The sequence below is a fragment of the Ischnura elegans genome, assembly GCF_921293095.1.
Source record: "Ischnura elegans chromosome 13 unlocalized genomic scaffold, ioIscEleg1.1 SUPER_13_unloc_1, whole genome shotgun sequence".
Taxonomy (NCBI): Eukaryota; Metazoa; Arthropoda; class Insecta; order Odonata; family Coenagrionidae; genus Ischnura; species Ischnura elegans.
This window is the reverse complement of record NW_025791657.1, coordinates 1,620,301-1,640,452: the sequence shown is the minus strand read 5'-3', so window position 1 is coordinate 1,640,452 and position 20,152 is coordinate 1,620,301. Positions and strand designations below refer to the sequence as shown.

Here is a 20,152-nt window from a genome sequence, read left to right as displayed (position 1 = left end):
TTGGAGTATTTCCCTTGTCTGGGCCTACGTGAAAAATCAACTACATTTACGACGTAACGTCACAAAAGGACCAACCTTTTTCTGGTTACCGTGGACCAAGGGAGGGTCAAAAAATGTTCACTTATATTTTTTCGTTTTAACTAATTATGAAACAGAATATTTCTTCAGGAATTGTGTTTTTATATTGTAAAAACATTTTAAAAGTTGGTTATCCAGTTGAAAGTCATTTAATCACAATAAAAATACTGAAATTTTCAAATCTTTTTAAACTGATCATAAACGAAATTATGATAAAACTTCTTCACAGAGGTTCCGGGTTGCATGCTCTTATTTGAAAATTAAGTTTCAAAATCACCGATAACTGTGCATTTAAAATAACAATAAGGCATAGTATTTCAAATTCAAGTCAAGTTTCAGCAACCGTACTCCAGGACAACAATTTTATAATTATTTAAAATAAACCTAAAATTTTTTACTCTGCTTTCAGTTACCTTATTTAAAAGTACATGATAAATCATAATACGTCTCCTAATTAAAAAAATTTTTTCTATATTTTTCGTAGTATTTATTTATCAATAACCATATCGTTCCGATAAAGTTACAAAATTATTAACATTAGCAATCACTAATGAATAATTAACTCGAATCTTCTGATAAGGCAGCATTATTGCCTGCATTGTATACGTTAGTTTTTATGCCATGTTTACCGCAAATATAACTGTTACACATAGTATATATATTATCATATTTTTTTATAACATGCTTGTTTTTTCTCTTTTTGATGCAAGTGCTTTGCTGCACGCGTGGAAACTGCCTGTACCAATTACTTTGACAGCAACATATAACGGCTGTATTTTCTATCCGCGACCCCTTCCATCATCAATAAAATGTGGTTCACTAAAATCTGTAAACCTATTGTCTTTTCCAACTAATACTGTATTGTGGCCGCACAAATTCAAGGCCCAACAAATATGTCAAAATGATGTCTCCTTTTAATTTTTTGATATTTTACTGAGATAAAGAGTGTAAAAAGAGAGAATCCATTAAGGTCAGCAATGTCAATTAGTGCAAAGAAGACAGATTGGCCAACTTCTTGTAGACATTTTTGTGGAATACTTGCATAGCATCTGATCAATAGCATCAACTCCTCCTTTGGTGTTGTGGTAGAGCAAATTTACGTCACATTTTTTTTGAAACGATTACTGACATTTATATCGGATATGAACCCTATTGGAAAAAATCAGCCGATTCCATTGAAAATTCCAATTGAAATCAATTGAAAATGCCAATTTTCAATGGAATTTCCTTGTTTTCAATGGAATATCCAAAAAATCCATTGGATTTTCAAATTTACAACTGAAAATACGAATATTCCATTGAATATTAGGAAATTCAATGGAATTCGAAGAAAAGATACAATTGAATTTTTAAGTATTCCATTGGATTCTCAAATTTTCAATGGAATTCCCAAATATCCTATTGAAATCTCAAATACTCCATTGAAATCTCAAATACTCAATTGAAATCAAAAATACCCTTATACCGTTATTCATATGTTTACGTGCACATGGTTGACTGGGTTGTGGTCAGTTGTGGTTAATTTTTTGCTCGTGGAGAAAAGACTATTTAGTATCGTTGTTATTTAACCTGTGCTTGATCCCCACAGCGTTGTATTAGGTCATTCGTGTGTTTCTTCCGTGATATATATATAGTGGAAGTCTTGATGTGATTGTTGTGCTGTAGTGTGTTCATTTAGTAATGTATCGTTTGCCTTCAGCTTTTTGACTGGTTATACTAACGTTTGTGTTTAAAATGTTAGCAAATTATATAACTTAATTATGCGTACGTGCGTTACGTCGCCGACAAAAAACTACTTGCATTGTCGGAATAGTGTGTATCACGCAGGTTTGTTTGTGTGAAGTGAAATTCCCGTGTTCTTGTATAAACATGAGTGACATGTTTCTGTTGTGAAAAACAAGTTATGTTGGCTTCATGTCAAACCAGAAGTATATTTATCAGTATTTTAAAGAAGCCTTTCTTAGATAAAGACGTGTGAGATATTTGTTGGTGAAGTTGTTATCGCTAATCGCGGAAAAACGTCTTCTTTTCGACAACTATTCTACGTTGTTTGAACTGGTAAAAGATGTGGCTCTCATGGCATAGTTGTTGTTCTGATAATCATGGCAAAACTATACAGATTTTCGATAACTATTCATGATTGTGAGAAGTGATGTAAGATGTGGAAAAGCCCAATTAAAGTTTTCATGACACTGCTTCTAAAAATATTTCAACTTTAATTTTTGTTCACATGTTTTATTTATTCGGAATTCGGGATTCGTGAATTTAGATGTTAAGTATATTCTACCTAATAATAAGTTTACCATATTGGATGCATTAATGTATTTGTAATTTTTTCAATTGAACTGTTCCATTGAAATTTGTCACTTTTCAATGGAACATTTCAATTGAATTTTTTCCCATTGATTTTTTCCAATAGGGAATAGATTTCTGTATGCTGTGTGGATAGAGAAACGATATTTTTCTTAGGCTTCTCTTTGGTGATGAATGATAACAGTCACCGGTGGACTCCCAGATCTCGGGTCTGTAAATTCAAACAAACTTGAAAAAATCTTCTGGCTAGCTGTTCCCTTCGATAGTTCAGGAATACGTTTTCTGTTACTCTGCATAGTTCCAACCATAGTCAATTCATAAAGTTCTTCTGCTGGCTCCACAGAATTATAGTATCTACCCATTGACACATTTCCCCAGGAATTCTTGATTGGGACCACCAGGCGTTCACCTTTTTGTTGGAACCTCTGCTTGTTGATGGTTCATTATTTTCTCAGGCAACTATTTCCATGTTGAGCACATACCTCTCGTAGCAGTTGGTGAACATTCTTATAAGTATCCCATACTACCCTGGTTATTGTTTCATGAATACTATGAATCTACACCTTTCCCTAAGCAATGATAACATTTCATCAACTAACATATCGGGTTCACAAATGTAATATTTGGGTGATATCGCATTGACCATTTAGAATACCGAAAAATAAGCGCAACTTTGTCTTTTCATCTTTGTCTTTCCCCGAGTAGACTTTTCATCAAATAAGGCAATAGTTCCTGATATCAGTTTCAACTCTTTGCAGCAATATAGGAGGACCTTCCAAATCTATGTAACCACCAATCATGCAGTTCTAACTTGCCGTCACTTTTCATCACCGATCACCGTTTGCACCGAACAATATCAAAACTCCTACGAAGGATTTTAGTTCTAGCGTATCCTTTTTAGACTCCGAGCTCGTTCTGCTATTTCATTTGTATGCCGTAAAACCATGTCAAGAATTTCAGGGTTGAAATTTTTTCAAATGAATTGCGCATATCCTTTTCCTTACCTTACTTTCCTTGCGCATTTCCTTACCAGCAGGTAGTAAACATTGCTTTTTCGACAATATATTTTGAATGGTTCGCCTAGTCACGCGAGGAGGATCACTCAGGTTTTCCTTGCCATTTTTGCAAAGTACTCCATATCTTCCTAGCTGTATTTTTTCCTACAAAAGTCACTTCCTTCACCTTCCTTACTTTCATTATTTGAACTGATTTCAGTAACATAGACTACAGTTTCACTCAATTCTTCATAACTGATTTATTCTGTGTCACTTGTAATTTCCAATTCTCATTACACGTCAATCTCAGTAAAGTAGATAAGCAGATAAGAAAACTTTTCAAACATATAAACCCTTTCACTCAAAAGCCACCGCATAGGAGCTCTATATGTCAACATGAGGACCAAAATTTCACAGGAGCTTTGCAGACAGCATGCCATAAATGCTCACCGTATGATAGGTAATTTTAGGATTGCATGCTGATTGTATAAATTGCATTATACTGTGTACATATTGCATCTTGAATGGCGAGAGTTCAAATCACGCAGCATCTGAGGGTGAGGGTGAAGGTATTGAGTAAATTAGCCGGCGTGTCGTAAATTTAAAAACACTAATATCACGGTAAGAAAGAGGGCTAGTTATTGGTGCACTCATATTTTCGCATCAATGGCATTCCAGTTTGACATGAAGGTAAAATACTTCGAATTCTTGTGAGTCTGATTAGATTGGTAACCTAAGTGTTTCCGGGGGATGCAAAAATTCATTTTGTAAAAGATGCTTCATGAATGGCTGGATAGAGCTCTTTGTGCCCTTTCCTGTTCATGAATGAATAAAATAAATACAGTGAAAAGGTTTTTGTTAAGGTATTATTGACGAAATGACTACAACATTAAAAATTTCAGAAGGGTTTTCAGAAGCTTTTTTTCGACATAATGTATCAGTTCATAATTCTGCCAAGCAGAGCCTATAAGAGTAAGCAAAGTGAATAGAAACAGAGAGTAATTACTTACACATGCAGTTCAAAACGTTTAAAGAAAATTAATCAATTTGTAAAATAAATACATTGAAAACTATTTTTACGAATTCTGATTTTTTAGAATAGAAAAATAATTGAAACTATGTTAAGTAAAAATTTGTGAAATAAAATCAAAGTAATTACATCCTATAGTTTAAATACGTAAATTCAATATGGAGCCTATTTTTGAATTAAAATAAACGTTAATACTTAATTTAAAAACAAATTCAATTATAAATTATAATGCCAAATAAAACTATTTGTCACATTACACGATTCCATTCAGTCGAAAAATATGCCACAGGTTGGACCAAGGAAGGGTTACTTTGTGTCCACCGCGTATTTACGCTCTCATAACGTTCCATGAACAAAATTTTCCACTTATATCAAGATGTTTTTATCTTTTTAAACCTATATTTGACAATATAACGAAGTTATAAATCTGTATTGGGTGATTGAGTTCATAAAACAATGAAAAAATAAAAAGGCGGACATTTTTAGCCCTCCCTTGGTCCTCTAAGGGTTAAAGACATTTTATATTCCCTTCGAAAAACGCTCCTAATGAGAGCGAAATGCAATTCAATGTTTACGCTGCACGACTCTTGACCGGAGGTCTAAGGGTCGATTCTTGCAGTCTACAATTTTTTTTTCATATTTTCTTCTGCTTTTCATTTCACGGTAGCTATTCATCATTATTTCCATGATATTCCCTGAATATTTTCTTTTCCTGTTTGGAAATTTTTTCATGCAGTGCGGCAGCATCTGCTGTTTTTCAATTTTATTTTCAAGCATCTTTATTTTCAATAATGATATTTCCGTGTCGCAAATGGAAGCATTTTTGCAACACACTTGTTCGGATATTCTACATTTCAATTATTTTACTGCAACCTTAATGTAAATACTTGAGGAAGCGTGAATGCATTCCACTACTAGCTGATGCACGATTCCTACATTAGTGAAAATCTTCCCACACTGGAAGGAAAACACCTCAAAACTTGTGTACGATTTAAATGGCGGTAAGTACATAACCTTTTTGTGGCCTATCCACTGCGATTGAGTATGGATGCAAATGCAAAAAGACTTGGAAAAGAACCGTTGAAACCCAAAAAAAAGCCAGTCGGGGAGGCAAACGTGTCTTTTTCCGGAGTTCCAGGCGGTCATTCATATTTTATGCGAGCGGTCTCTCAACTGTTTACAAAGGTCGGAAAAGGTTTTCAATTAATATACTCGTCCACCTTCCCCCATCCGCTATTGAAATTGAGAAATGCCCCCAGAATTTCAACAGAGTTGGCGGCGTTACACTCAGCCAGACCTGGAAAAGAATCTTCCGGAAGAAAAAACGGTGACTATGTAGTAGGGCGGATCGGAAAAATCGATTTTTATCAAAACCATCTTTCGTCACTTCTCTAAAAGTTGGTAACATCGATTTGTTTAACGACGACGAGGCGCCAAATAAGAAACAAGTCGTCCCACTACTCATCATATTTTACCTTCCACCATCTTCCGATTTATATTATCAAGGATGAACTCCCTCCTAGCAGCACACGCAGGATAAATTTTGCTTTACTCGAGGCATGGGAGGGGGAGAAGCGAGCGGGGAGGGGACGGGATTCGCCTGCCGCTCTCGTATCCGCGGCGCTGCGTGGACGTTGGAATATTTTCTTCGCGGACGCGGACTCAAATTAGGCATTTTGTGGCTGAAATGTGGCAGATACGTCAAAATGCACGAAATTTTTGCCCTGAAGGGCAGTGACTCGGCAAAATCTATAGGGAATGATCATAAAATATTATATTTTTCGAAATTGGACCCTCCCCCCCTAAATCTCATTTGAGCGAGGGTCAGGGGTTCACCTAGAGGTCTCAAATTTTTTAGGCCTTATTTTTGATCCGTCCCTTAACTTTTTTTCAATGGGCCAGATGGATTTGAAAAAAAAATCGATTTTTCCGATACGCCCTACTATGTAGCCAGCAAGGTTATTCACAAGATACGAGAAAGAGCCCGCTTACCACTCAAGGACAGGGCTGAGAGTTCTGCTGACGTCAGCGTTGCCCAGTTCCCCTACTACTCCAGTGGATGGAGGAGGGTGGATGACTATATTAATTGACAACCTTTTCCGAATTTTTATTCATTGCCTGATGATGTACCCTGTAATAGATGCGAACGCTCGCAGGACAAAGTGCAACACGCAGCTGCTCCCGAAAGCCGTTAGCGATGATAGTAATAGTAAACCCAGTGATCGTCTTCATCTCTAAGGGAAATCAGGGTTTGCCCCTCGAAAAAGTTCTTTTCACCAAATAATTGTCAATATAACCCATCAACCCTACTGAACACTACAGATATGGCCCTAAAAAGTGTCATGGTAAGTGAAAGATGCATTTCAGGCGTTATTATTTAAATTGTGTTCACCATAGGATGACTTTTCTGGGGCTATTTCGCAGCCACGCACATCAATTAAGTTGAAATTGTACAGTAGTAGAAAATCCAAGTTAAAATTAACGCTGAGCTAATTACTTAATGTCAATTTAGATAACTATATTCTTCATTCCTTTCTCACACGTAAAAATGGGCAAGTTCCTTAACTTAGGTTCAGAAGAAAGATTACTTAAAAAATAGAGAACATACTTGACACCTAGCCGTGTTACAGTTACGAGTATTTTCTTGTAAGTAGAATTGAGAAAGTTTACTTAAGGATGTGCGACATTTAATTCGTAACATTAGTGTTGTAATAAAACTAAGATTAAATTATTAGCACATGGATAAGGGTGATTAGCCATTTTGCCATATATCATATAACTTAACCCTTTCGCTGCTGTTCAATCACCCAAAACCTACTCCTCACATGCGGCGAAAATGTTAAAATGCGTTTCCTGGGCCCATGGAGCAGGTACTTCCAGGATGGGTGTGGTACACCTTCCGAAGGGTCGCTAATCCGCGGCCCTATCCTTGACGAGCTCACCCAAGCAGGACCGTCTCTTCGACCCTACCAGTGGGGGACTACCTCCGGAAAAGGGACCACTCTTACTGCAATTTGAAAATTAATCACTCAATCCAATCATCAAAAAATGATTGTTTTCATCGCAATCCTGCCAGTCAAACATTCAAGCATGTCTTTTAACCGTGTTTCTACGATGAAAAATAACTATTTTGTTAACTTTTCTAGAAACGTGGCTGCGGACAATCGGAAAAATGGCCATTTTATCAAAGTTAACAAAACCGTTATTTTTCATCGCAGAAACACGGTTCAAAGACGTACTTGATTGCACGATTGGCAGGAGTGCGATGAAAACAATAAGTTTTTGATGATCGTATTGAGTGATTGATTTTCAAATTGCAGTCAGAGCGGTCACTTTTCGGGATGTAGGCTGCCTGCTCGTAGGGTCGAGGAGACGGTCCTGCGTGGGTGAGCTGGTCGAGGATAGGGTCCTGGATTAGTGGGTCCCTTCGAAGTGCTTCGGCGAAAGTGCTGACCGCATGGCAGGGAGGAAGAAAAAGTACGTCCACCGCAGTCTGCCGTGCGGACGTACTAGGTACGTCCACAGCAGTGAAGGGTTAAGGTCATAATGTTAAAGAAGACTAAACCAGGTTTTACTGTGGATGATGATAAAACTTACAAACATATTGGCTGTGGGCAATCCGAGGTCTGGCTCAGGAATGAATATTTCAGTTGGTTGGACTGAGCAGGCTACCAAGGAAGTATTACTGGCTTGTAGATTAATGGCTTGTAAGTAGAATTGGGAGAGTTCACCATAGGCCTACTACATATGATAAGCGGCATTTAATTCATAACATTAGCGGTGTTGTACAACGAAGTGAAATATGAGTAAATGGATGAGCGCGATTAGACTTTTTGCCTTCTGTCATGAAAGTGAAGGTCGTAATGTTAAAGAAGACTTTACTCAGAAATGCATATACTAATGCCAGTCATACCCATTTTCATCACACAAAGAATATATTACTACAACAAAAATTATAGAATGAATCTTTCAACACAGGTTATACCCTGGATCAGTGGCGGATATATGGGGGGAGGTGGGTAGGGGGTTGGGCTATCCTTGGGTACCCATTTTACACTAGATAGAATGGTAATTTTTTCCAACCCCCACTACTGTTGGTATTTTTAACCCCTCTTAGCCTCCACCTTGACGCTATCCTGGATCTGCCACAGCCCTGGATGATGATAAAACTTACCAACATATTGGTTGTGGGAAGTTGGAGGTCTGGCACTGGAATGAATATTTCAGTTGGTTGGACTGAGCATACCATCTGTGAATAGCCTGCAATCGCATCTCGAATGCAGTCCTTTGCTTCAGTGGAAGACCTCAAATTGTCATCAGCTGACCCCTTCAATACTCTGCTGAGAGAGTTACACTTATAAACAGTTCACCTCGATCGAAATCAGCAAATAAGAAATGCTGTTAATCTCAGAATACAAAAAATTTTAGTTTGATATCTATGCCTATCAAATATAAAAAAATTATATTTGCTTCAATTTTGATTAACTATGTTACAATGTAGTTTGGTAAAATTATTTTTGTCACATTCGATGCGAAGCCTGTGGATATCCTCGTGAATCATGTGCCGGTGGCTTTTTTTTCTAGAGTTAAAATTTGCTGAATTATTGAAAGTTACAGGGTATCACCATGATAGGAAGTCACTGCCTCTACAGCAAACAATCATATCACTGTCAATTAATAAATTGGCTGAAGAGTACAATGTAGACGATATTTTATGCTTATGGACAGGCTCATCACGCCAATAAGATAATTTTAAAAATGTTTAAAATTCAATCCTTGACAAGGTTAAATTTACGATTGATAATGGTGGGGAAAATATCAATTTCTTAGACCTAAATGTTTCAATTAAGGGTGGCAAACATGATCTATCAATGTACAGAAAAGAAACGTTCACTGATGTTATTATTCCGGTAGGTTCATCTCATCACCATACGCATGAGCTAACCGCATTGAGGTGTATGATCCACCGGTTAATGAATATTCCCATGACTGTCCACAACTTTGATAAAGAACTCAAAATTATAGAAACCATAGCAGTAAGAAATGGCTTCAATGCTCTGTGCATAGGCAAGATGCTTAAACGCTATCGCTCCAAAGGAACCACAAACTTACTGACATCTCTGTGTATAGTCCCGACTAAAATTACCCGCTGGGTCAAGCTACCTTTCATTAGAAACATTTCGTATAAACTCCGGAATGTCTTCTCTAAATATAAAAATTATTAAAATATTTCATTTTATAACCCATTGACGCTTGACAAGATAATATTCAATTCTAAGGACAATTATGGTTGTATGGGCAAAAGTGGAGTGTACAAATTAAAGTTTGAGGAATGTGGTTTGTGCTATGTTGGCCAGACCGGTGGAAGATTTAAAGACAGAGTGAAGGAACACAGAAGAAGTTTTATATATAACGACGGAAAATCTTGTTTTGAAAATCATTTATGCCTGAACAACCATTTAAGCAATTTTTGCAGAGATATTTTACATTATATTGACTAAGAGCTTGCTTACAAAAAATTTGAAATTGCTAACATCCCGGATGGACTTTGTAATGATGTTTTATTTTGTACCGACTCACCTTTAAGTTAAAGTTAAGCATCCCCATGACGTCAAAGCCCTGACCTTCACGCTCCTCTTGTTGTATGTCTTGTGGCTTCGGTCTTCATTCATTTGTTTACCTAACCTCTTCCCACTCCCACTCCCCTCACTCCAATCCCATATGCCCCCACCTCCTACCTTGGCCTGGGTATAAATACCGAGAGAGTTTTTGTTGGATTACCTTGAAAATGACAGGAAGCGTGAAAACAATGGCCGGTCGTTAAGTGTTACATTCAATAGTGTGGGAATTACCGTTTGTGTTTTTATCATGCGTTTTTTATGTGTTGCCCAAATTTTGGTCCCCACCATTACGATGTAAAGAGGTTTCACTGTTATAATGAGACTCATCGTATCCTACGGATCCTAACCCAAGTTTCCCGCATTACACGGTCGTATTCGAGTGTTGCGGGACTGCAAGGGGATCCTATATGTAAGCTGCCGAATCAAATCACATGCAATTATGCACTTATATCACACCAAAAACAGCACTAAGGCTACATTGGGTTTATATTCAAAATGAATTATGTAAATGTAATTAATAGACATGTATAAAAAAATTTCATAAATAACAACAATTTTCAACACATACAAAACATACAAAAGGTCGTTGTCACAAAGATAGTCTTTTCAATTGGTAATTTACATTGGTGCGGGAGGCAAATATGTCAAGAGAAGAAGAAGAAGTATTGGAGATTGAATTGAAAATAAAAGTTAAGCGGTAAAAGAGGGATCTATGGGATATTGGCAGAGAGAAATTAGGCTGTTAGCAATTTCAAAAAATTTGAAATTGCCAAGAGCCCATATCGATTTTTTAATGATGTTTTATTTTGTACAGACTCACCTTTAAGTTAAAGTTAAGCTTCCCCATGACGTCAAAACCCTGGCCTTCACGCTCCTCTTGTTGTATGTCTTCTGGCTTCGGCTTTCGCTCTTTTGTTCACCTAAACTGTTTCCCCCTCCCACTCCCCTCACTTCGATTCCATATCCCCCCCACCTCCTACCTTGGCCTGGGTGTATATACCGAGAGAGGTTTTTGTTGGATTACCTTGAAAATGGCACCAAGTGTCGAAACCACGGTCGGTCGTTAAGTGATAAATTAAATAGTGTGGATGTTACCATTTGTGCTTCAATCATGGAGTACATTTTTGTTAACTTTGCGGTGCATCGGCTTATAAGTCCGTGACTCTCTCCGTTGCACTATTTTATTGAGTTGGTGACATAATTTTCTTGAATCTGATTCCTACCGAGACATTGGCGTATTTATAATTAATATATATTTAAGTCAGGCCGCATTTTTACCCTCTGATTTCTGGCTTTTTTCCACCTACCACAGCAACGTTGTCCTCGTCCTTTTTCTGTTCCATGTTCCTATCCCTTTCTTTCCTTACCTCTGAATTTATATGTATATTATATTTATTTTGTATTTATTTATAATTTTGGGGGCGCGGTTTTATAATGTCTGGTTAAACCTCACGTTAACTTACGTGGAGATGACAGTAACGTGGAGTTCAACGAGAGGTTGAGTTTTATATTCTTTATATTCTTTTGTATTCTTTATATATAAAGAAGTGTCTTTTTGATGTAAAGATCGATCAAAACTTCTTGGAGACAAGAGGAAATGTTCACCAGCATTTCACCAGGAACAAGGAGACTCCAAATGTTCCCTACTGTAGACTATCTAAAACTTATAAATCAGTTCATGTAACTAAGATAAACCTGTTTAATAGTTTACCTTCTGAAGCTAAATTTGTTACTGTTAACAAATTCAAGAGAGTTGTGCATGCCTGGCTAATAAAAAAGGCCTTCTACTCAATCGAGGAATTCCTTGATAGCGACAAGGGTGATTTAATTTTTTTGTGATTTAATATTCTCCATAATTTCACCAAAATGTTCATTATAATTCATTGTATCTTTTAATATTTTTTGTATATTTTGTGACTGAATATTTTCAGAGATTGAACTAATAATATAATAATTTTCTTTATTTGTAAGATTTTGTATACCAGTCACGACAAAGACTAATGCAAATTGTGTTTTGTTTTATGTCTAATAAATATTATTATTTATAAAGCAAATCCTACTTTTTGTGGATTTCTCCATTTTCGGGGTTATCGCCACAATTCGTGGTCAGAGGTGACGACTGTTTCTGACATAATACTCAGTCGGTACATATTTGATGTTAAATAAACCTTTATAAATTTCAATTTTAACCAAAAAGTATTTTATTTCAATATGCCGCCTTGTTTTAATTCTTGCAGCTCCAATTAATTTTATTGTACTTTGGTTATCAATGTACTTTTCACTATTTTTCCTGTTAGTTCCTTTGATAACTCTACTAAGTACTTCAATTCTTTGGAGCATTCACATGCAGCGATAAGTTCGGCCTCGGTTGTAGATTGAGCGCCTACAGATTGTCGTCATGAACACCACGAGGTTGGGCTATTGTTACACATTATAAGACAACCTGATGTACTCCTTCGTCGTATCTGTTTCCTTGATTCTAGTGTCTCCACCATAGTCAGAATCACTATATGCAACTAACTCAAAATTTTTCTCATTGTTTTTTTCCCTACCATAAAATATACCCATGTCTCGTATAGCGCAATTTCGATATAGCGCAAATTCGTTCCTAGGGGAAACATCGAACCGTCATGAACTTCGGTAACGTAATAGCAGCTATAGCTGCTTACCAAAGGTATCGTATGATACGGAACCAGCGAAAAAATATGCAATTAGAAATTGCTTGCCTGAAGCGGTTAATTGCCATGGATTTTAGGCGACGAAGAGCCCTGAGAAGAGCTTGGGCTTATATTCGAGCTCAAGCGGTATGGGAGGGAGACGTCCCTGCTTGGCCGGTAGATAGATTTCTGCAAACATTTCGTGTCTCTAGGGACATGTTTGACATGCTATGCCGAGAACTGGCACCGTTCATCGGTCGACAGGATACCTGCCCTACCGGTGGCGAAGAGGGTCGCTGTAGCCCTCTTCTATTTAAAATCTGGGGCTGATTATGGAGTGGTAGGCCTTGCTTTTGGCGTGGGGAAAGCTACTGTGCATGTCAGTAAGGGACTTCTGCAGAGCTGTCCTTGACAGATATTTTATGGAATGTATAGTGTTCCCGTCGACGGAGGAGGAAATGGCCGCCAAGGAGAACTGCTTCCGCACCCGGTGGAACTTCCCGGGAACCATCGGTGCCATTGACGGGTGCCATATACCTATGAAGACCCCAATCCACGGAGGAGCTGATTATTACAATTACAAAGGGTGGCACTCGGTCATCCTTTCGGCTGTAGTGGACAGTCAGTACCATGTAAATATTCGCCACTGCTGGAGAGATGGGAGATCCCATCGTAAACTCCGCTCGGAACGGAACGGAACTCCGCATCCCAACATCAGAAGGCCAACGTTACCAGGAGAAAAAAGGATGGCTCTTAAAAACCTTAGAAACAGTGGCAATCGAAAATGCAACGCATAAACCCAAAATTTGGTTACGGTATATAGACGACACTTTCATCACTTGGACGCATGGTCGACAGAAGTTAGAACATTTTTTTGAATATTTAAAATACCCTTAAAAGCAATATTAAATTCACTATGGAGATTGAAGAATCCGGAAAACTGCCATTTCTCGACGTCTTGGTGAAGAAGAATGACAACGGAAGCCTAGGCCACGCCGTGTATAGAAAACCGACATCAACAAATCGGTATCTCCATGCCAGTTCTCATCAACACCCTGCTCAATTAAACGCTGTAATGACCTCTCTAATTGAACGCTCGATCCGGCTGAGTGACCCGAAGAATCTATCATCAGAAATTATTAAGCTGAAATCCATACTACGTCTTAATGGTTACGACAACGGAGCTATATCCCGAAATTTTAGAAAGATTATCAACAAGGACAACAGGAACAATTCCCAAGACTCAGAAGACATCATTAGCCAAAAGAAAGCCTTCTTCCCCTACGTGAAAGGAACGACGACTAAGATCGGTAACATCCTCCGGAAATTTGACATTAAAGCCATTTTTAAACCACACTCCCAAGTACGACACCTCCTCGGAAATGCCAAGGATAGGACGCCACTTCAAATTGAAGGAGTATACGAAATCCCCTGCCGATCGAGTGAGAAGAAATACATCGGGGAAACCGGACGAACAGTCAAAACTCGGATAGAAGAACACAAGCGGGCCATTCGACTGGGTTACCCTTCAAAGTCAGCCGTAGCGGAGCACGAAGCCACCGGACATGCGATCGACTTCGAAAAATCAAGAGTCATCGCGAGGATAAAACATTTTAAAACCAGACTCATCCGCGAGGCCATAGAAATAAAGAAAAACAAGAACAACTACAATAGAGATACCGGATTAAGAATCAGCAATACCTGGAACCCAGTCATCCGCAACATTTCCTTATCTTCCCCCTCCAGTCCTAACTCCCCACACCCTCCGCCCACCCCTCCAACCTGAAATATAAAAAGGCAGCATAAACCCAATCCTAACATTATTCCCTTGAAAAAGTGACCAGCAGTCGGTCGCGAAACGTCGGGGCTATCTCCATCACGACACGCGGCATACACCCGTATTTGACTTATTTTTAATCATCATGAGCCACGAAAGCTTCAATCAATAAATTCTATCATAATTACAAAGACCCTTTCCCAAGTACTAAGGGAAGAATAGAGCAGAAATGAGTTTTGCATAAGTAAATTATCACTATCACTTACATTTTACATTACCCAGTGGGGAAAAGTTAGTTCAAAAGATATGCAAAGAATATTCTCCAGCGAAGCACCTTAAGTGCAAAGAATGTTCTTCATGAACGTCCAAAGAATCAATAAATGGCGCACTATCCGAGTTCAAAGAACATTCTCCTACAGTAATGCAAAGGATGTTCTTTGGTTATTCATCTTGCACTACCCATGGCCAGATCGTGCGATAAGAAGGTTCAAAGTTGCTTCTTAGGAAATGTATCGTGATCTACCTCTTACCAGAGGGTTCAAAGTTGCTTCATAGAACATGCATTTTGCACAACCTCTGGCTAGATGCTTCATTGGGAAGGTTCAAAGTTGCTTCATAGGATATGCATTGTGCACTACCTCTAGCTAGATGCTACATTGAGAAGGTTCAAAGTTGCTTCATAGGACATGCATTTTACACTAACCCTGGCTAGATGCTACATTGAGGAGGTTCAAAGTTGCTTCATATGATATGCATCGTGTACCACCCCTAGCTTGATGCTACATCGAGAAGGTTCAAAGTTGCTTCATAGGATATGCATCATGCACTACCCCTGGCTAGATACTACATTGAGAAGGTTCAAAGCTACTTCATAGGACATGCATTTTGCACAACCCATGGCTAGATGCTTCATTGGGAAGGTTCAAAGTTGCGTCATAGGACATGCATTTTGCACCTCCCCTGGTTAGATGCTACATTGAGAAGGTTCAAAGTTGCTTCATAGGACATGCATTTGCACTACCCCTGGCTAGACGCTACATTGAGGATGTTCAAAATTGCTTCATAGGATATGCATCGTGCACTACCCCTGGCTAGAAACTACATTGAGAAGGTTCAAAGTTGCTCCATAGGATATTCACCGTGCCCTACCCCTTACCAGATCCTACATTGAGAAGGTTCAAAGTTGCTTCATAGGATATTTACCTTACACAACCCCTTACCAGATCCTACATTGAGAAGGTTCAAAGTTGCTTTATAGGATATGTATCGAGCACCATCTCTTAGCAGATCCTACATTGTGAAGGTTCATAATTGCTTCCTAGGATACGCATCGTGCACTACACCCGGCGAAATCCTACAGCGAGAAGGAACAAAGGTGATCCATAGAATAGGATATAATAGGATCCATAGGATAGGATGCATGATGCACTGCCTCTGGCTATATGAATCCGCAAGAATGATCAAAGCTGCTTCAAGTTCAGTGCTATACCAATTGTAGGGACAGGCGAAGGAGGAATCTTATGTACATTCATTTTGGAAATAAATCCAAGAAGAAGGGAAGGAGGGTATAAAATAATAATATAATATAGGTATATAATGTAAAAATTTATGTTCATAAAAATGACATTCATATGAAATGGCAAATATTATAGAAACAATGTGTAAGCAAGCGAATAAAAGTAATTGAGGAATGATTGATGATGATGACACATAGCATGAAAGGAATAAACATATATACTAATTGTTTCCACATAAAAATTATTCCACGGCAATAGGCGAATAGGCAAAGCACGCATATGTTGAAGCTTAAAAATGAAATTTTTAAAGGGTTTCTTCATTGACCTCTTCCCCCATTGGCTCTGCCTGTCTGTACGTCCATGGAATGATGACTGGAGCATTGTAAGCCTACTAGGAAGCTGGTAACTCAAATTCTGTAACAAGAAAGCATTGAAAAATCCTTGAGTTTCAAATAAGAATAAAGAAAGTAATACGTTAATGATTAATTCCCAGTATAAAATGCATTGACTCAAAATAATATAGAACTCCTAATGTATACATATAAATGACTTTTATATTATAAATTACAGGTATAATTCGTAGAGTATTTATTGCATGATGTCCACTAAAAAACGGTAAGGCTTTCCCAATATTTCAACTCTTACTGCCATACCCGATATACTGGTGAGACTGCTAAAATTACTTCGCCCTCGACCTCGAGGTCGGGGTTATCCCATTTCCCGGTTTCTCGGAGGTCTTTTTGATGGGGCAATCGAGCGGGCGAAGGCCGATTTCTTTACAAATTCCGCAACACTGAAGTGGACATTCCTTGGAGAAGTGTGATTTTTCCCCCGCAACTGTAACAGCGTTGAGGTTGCGACCGACAGTATTTAGAAATATGACCTGTCTTTCCGCAAGAATAGCAGCTTCGGTTGGCATTTGGTGGGCGATCTTGAACGACAGGTTTATGAACAGGAGAGGGTATAGGAGTAGGGTGTGGGCGAAGACCTTGTCTTTCAGGGATGTGGTTCACTTGAGGAAAGCTAGATGAGGAAAGGGAAAGTGAGGGTATTCTCGTGATTCTCCCAGCTTGGGGTGGAGGGATGTGGAAGGCAGGGTCATAGGGAGAGCTATCCAACATGTGCACATACTCAGCGTCTATTTTTTTTTGGTGGCGTAACTCTTCACATTTGCTTCCTGTTGCAGAGCATACTCTTCGGCCGCTTACATACTCTTTGGCTGTCTGACTTGTACGAAGCGCCCTATTTCCTCTCGTAATCCCGACAAAAATTGCAAAAGAAGCCTGTTTTCTAGCATCGCCGTGGCTACTTCCAAGGACGGATCCGCGAGTGTTTCAAGCAATTGACTTGCAGTTTTCCGAAGCCGTGTTGCGTAGTTTGCTACTGTTTCCAGAGGCTGCTGAGTGCAGCTGGAAAATAAGCACTCGAGTGACAGAGGTGAGTACGGGCAGAAAATCTCTCTCTGTTTTAAGTACCGAAGAAAATCTCTGAAGTTTTTGACTACGTGTGGATTAGCCGACACATATTCAGCAGCGGAACCTGCCAAGCGTAAGCGCGCGACACATAGCGTTTGATGTTCGGTCCAAGCACTTAAATTACGAATTAAATTTAATTTTTCGAAAAAGGTTCCTATCGATACGTCATCATCCCCACTGAATAACGGAATAAAATATACTTGTCCCTCAAGAGTGAGGGATTGCGGAGTTAGATGTAGGGAATGGCGGATGAGGTAAATTCTCTGAATCATTTGGGGTTATGGTATTAACGGATGGACAAAAATCAATTAATCCGAGCTATACTCCTGCCGAAATAATGGATTCGAGTTTCGTTCGAAAGGAAAATTGTCCTGTGGCCAGGCCATACTGAAGTAATATCAAAATTAAAACACACACAAAAATAAAATAAAATAACGAAAATAACAAAAAAATCTGAGTAAATGTCCTTTAGATTATTCACTGCAAAGTAAGCCCCCGAAAAGTAAAATGAATTTTGGATAAATTAATTTTTCACCTGACACCAAAATGTCGCGACGGGACGACACTGCTACCTACTAGTAGGTCTTTTGCCTGGATAAGCTCCCGAAGGGAGAGCGAATCAAATGCTCATTGGGAGTAACTTACTCAGCTTTTATTGTTCGCAGTTATTCCTTTCGTACACTTTCACGGGGGATTTGAGGCTGGCGCGCACGGAGGTGGAATGCTTGGGTATAGAACTTACGTGGCAGCGAGTATAGAGAGGCGGTGCTGATGGTCGTGGACTTGGTCGTACCCGGTTCCATTCCCACTCGAGTTGTTGTTCGAGAACTACCGAAGAGTCCCCGGATGGAGATTCGCAGAAGTCCTCGAACGACGAACTCGTCCAACCCAGGCACCAGCAAACGCACTCACTGTACTGCCAAGAAAAACTGTCCACGCGGGACAGAATTTCTGCCCTATATATCCACTTCCCGGGGGTGCGCGTGAGGGGGAAGGGGTCGCAGTGGGAAAGGGTAGTGTACCCCAGTGCATGGTCCAAATTCTCGGAAATGCCCCATGGACCCACGCACCCTAGAGCGGGAAAAGCAGCGTCACGCCTCCTTTCCCGCCACGCAGAGTATCCTCCGATCACCACAAACCGAATATGCAACAAGTGAGCTTATGTGTGGAGTCTCACAAAATTCATACATCTAATCTGAGAACCAAAAATTGTAATAATAATAATATTAACTAATGAAACAAATTTAGTTATATGGTAAATACTACGTACTCACCTAGAATAAATCGGCGTTAGTGGTCGCAACTGATAGCTGCCTCTTCCACTCCAGTTCCTGGGGTCCATTCTCAGCTCACAACTGCATTCACCACGAGTTCACGAAAGAGTGACGGAGTTGCAATTCAGAGTAGGTGGTGTCAGTTGAAGCCGCTAAAACAACTCCTGGGGTATGCTTCCGCGAACGTTATTATTTCTTTACAAACTTGAGATTCTCCCGTCTTCATTCTCCTCCCCTCCTTCCCCTTCCCCGAACTCTTGTTACTTTCACCCGTAAGCTCAGCAGAGCCGCAACATATACATCGCAACATATACATTTTGGCTCTTATAATAAGAAGAAAGTTTTTTCCCTATTATAAAACCTAGCTTATTGCTTTGCGTGCCAAATTTTTAAAATCAGAATTTCCGTGAATTTTAAATTATATAAAGGCTTGAGTAATCAAGTGACCATCGCTCGCACCTTGTGTAGACGTTTGGGGGGAAAATATGAAATAATCTTCGAGATCCATGTGAATTGGGAGGTGTTCAGTAGAATCCTTTGGCATCTGAGATCGTACAACCCGCGGACATCAGTGAAATAATGTACAAAATGAACAACCTTTGAATTAGTTCCCTAATTTAGTTCAAAGAATGTGCTGGGAACGTTCACCTTGCACATGTTCAAAGTTCAAGGTTCACAGCGGGAAACGATCTTTACATGATCTAAGCACGTTCTATGCACATTCATTCTGAATTAATTCAACTCCGCACATACTTTTAAGTAATTCAAACTTAATTCTGCACAAACTTTCCCCACTGGGCTTTAACTAGACAAATTAGATGTATCACTAATAGATTCTAATAAAGTTTATGTGATGTTATTTACAGGTGTAGTAAGGAAGAATTTTCCAAATTGCCAATGATGAAGAAATACGAGGAAAAGTGAGCTTGTTCTTAATGGATTCTTGTGACCTCAAGGAAGGATAATCAGGCAAAAACATTGATATTGATCCTATTGGTCTTTATTTTCGTTTACATTGAATAAAGGCATTTCTAACGGTATTTGTTATTTATCAACACTCATCAAAATATTCAGAAAATATTTGTCTACCTATATTTGACATAATTCTTGCTACTTCTTAAATTGACTTACTATGCTTAGTGAATTTACCCATACGATAAAATGTTTTTTTTTTACATTGGATGAATAGACTGATTAAATAATACTGTGAGAGGATCCGCTAAAACCTCTTGACGATAATTAAGCACAAAATGTGGTTTACCATACGGGCTTTGCCCCTTTACTGTGTCTAATGAATTCAATCTCTTAAGTATTTCTGAGATTATGTGGTATATTAGTAAAAATATGTGTAATATTTTGTTAAATATAATTATTTTGTTTTAACAGCACACATGTGTTTTCCATTTCCTCTGTAG

The 20,152-nt window shown here is 38.7% G+C and overlaps 1 long non-coding RNA gene across 1 annotated transcript; it reads right to left on the bottom strand.

The window, feature by feature from the left end:
- Positions 1 to 16,063: 16,063 nt before the first annotated feature.
- Positions 16,064 to 19,610, bottom strand: LOC124172260. The gene is made up of 2 exons (XR_006868106.1): positions 18,738 to 19,610; positions 16,064 to 16,402 (listed from the first exon to the last, which is right to left on the bottom strand). It is a non-coding gene; the product is annotated as an uncharacterized LOC124172260 (long non-coding RNA).
- Between the last annotated feature and the right edge of the window lie 542 nt (positions 19,611 to 20,152).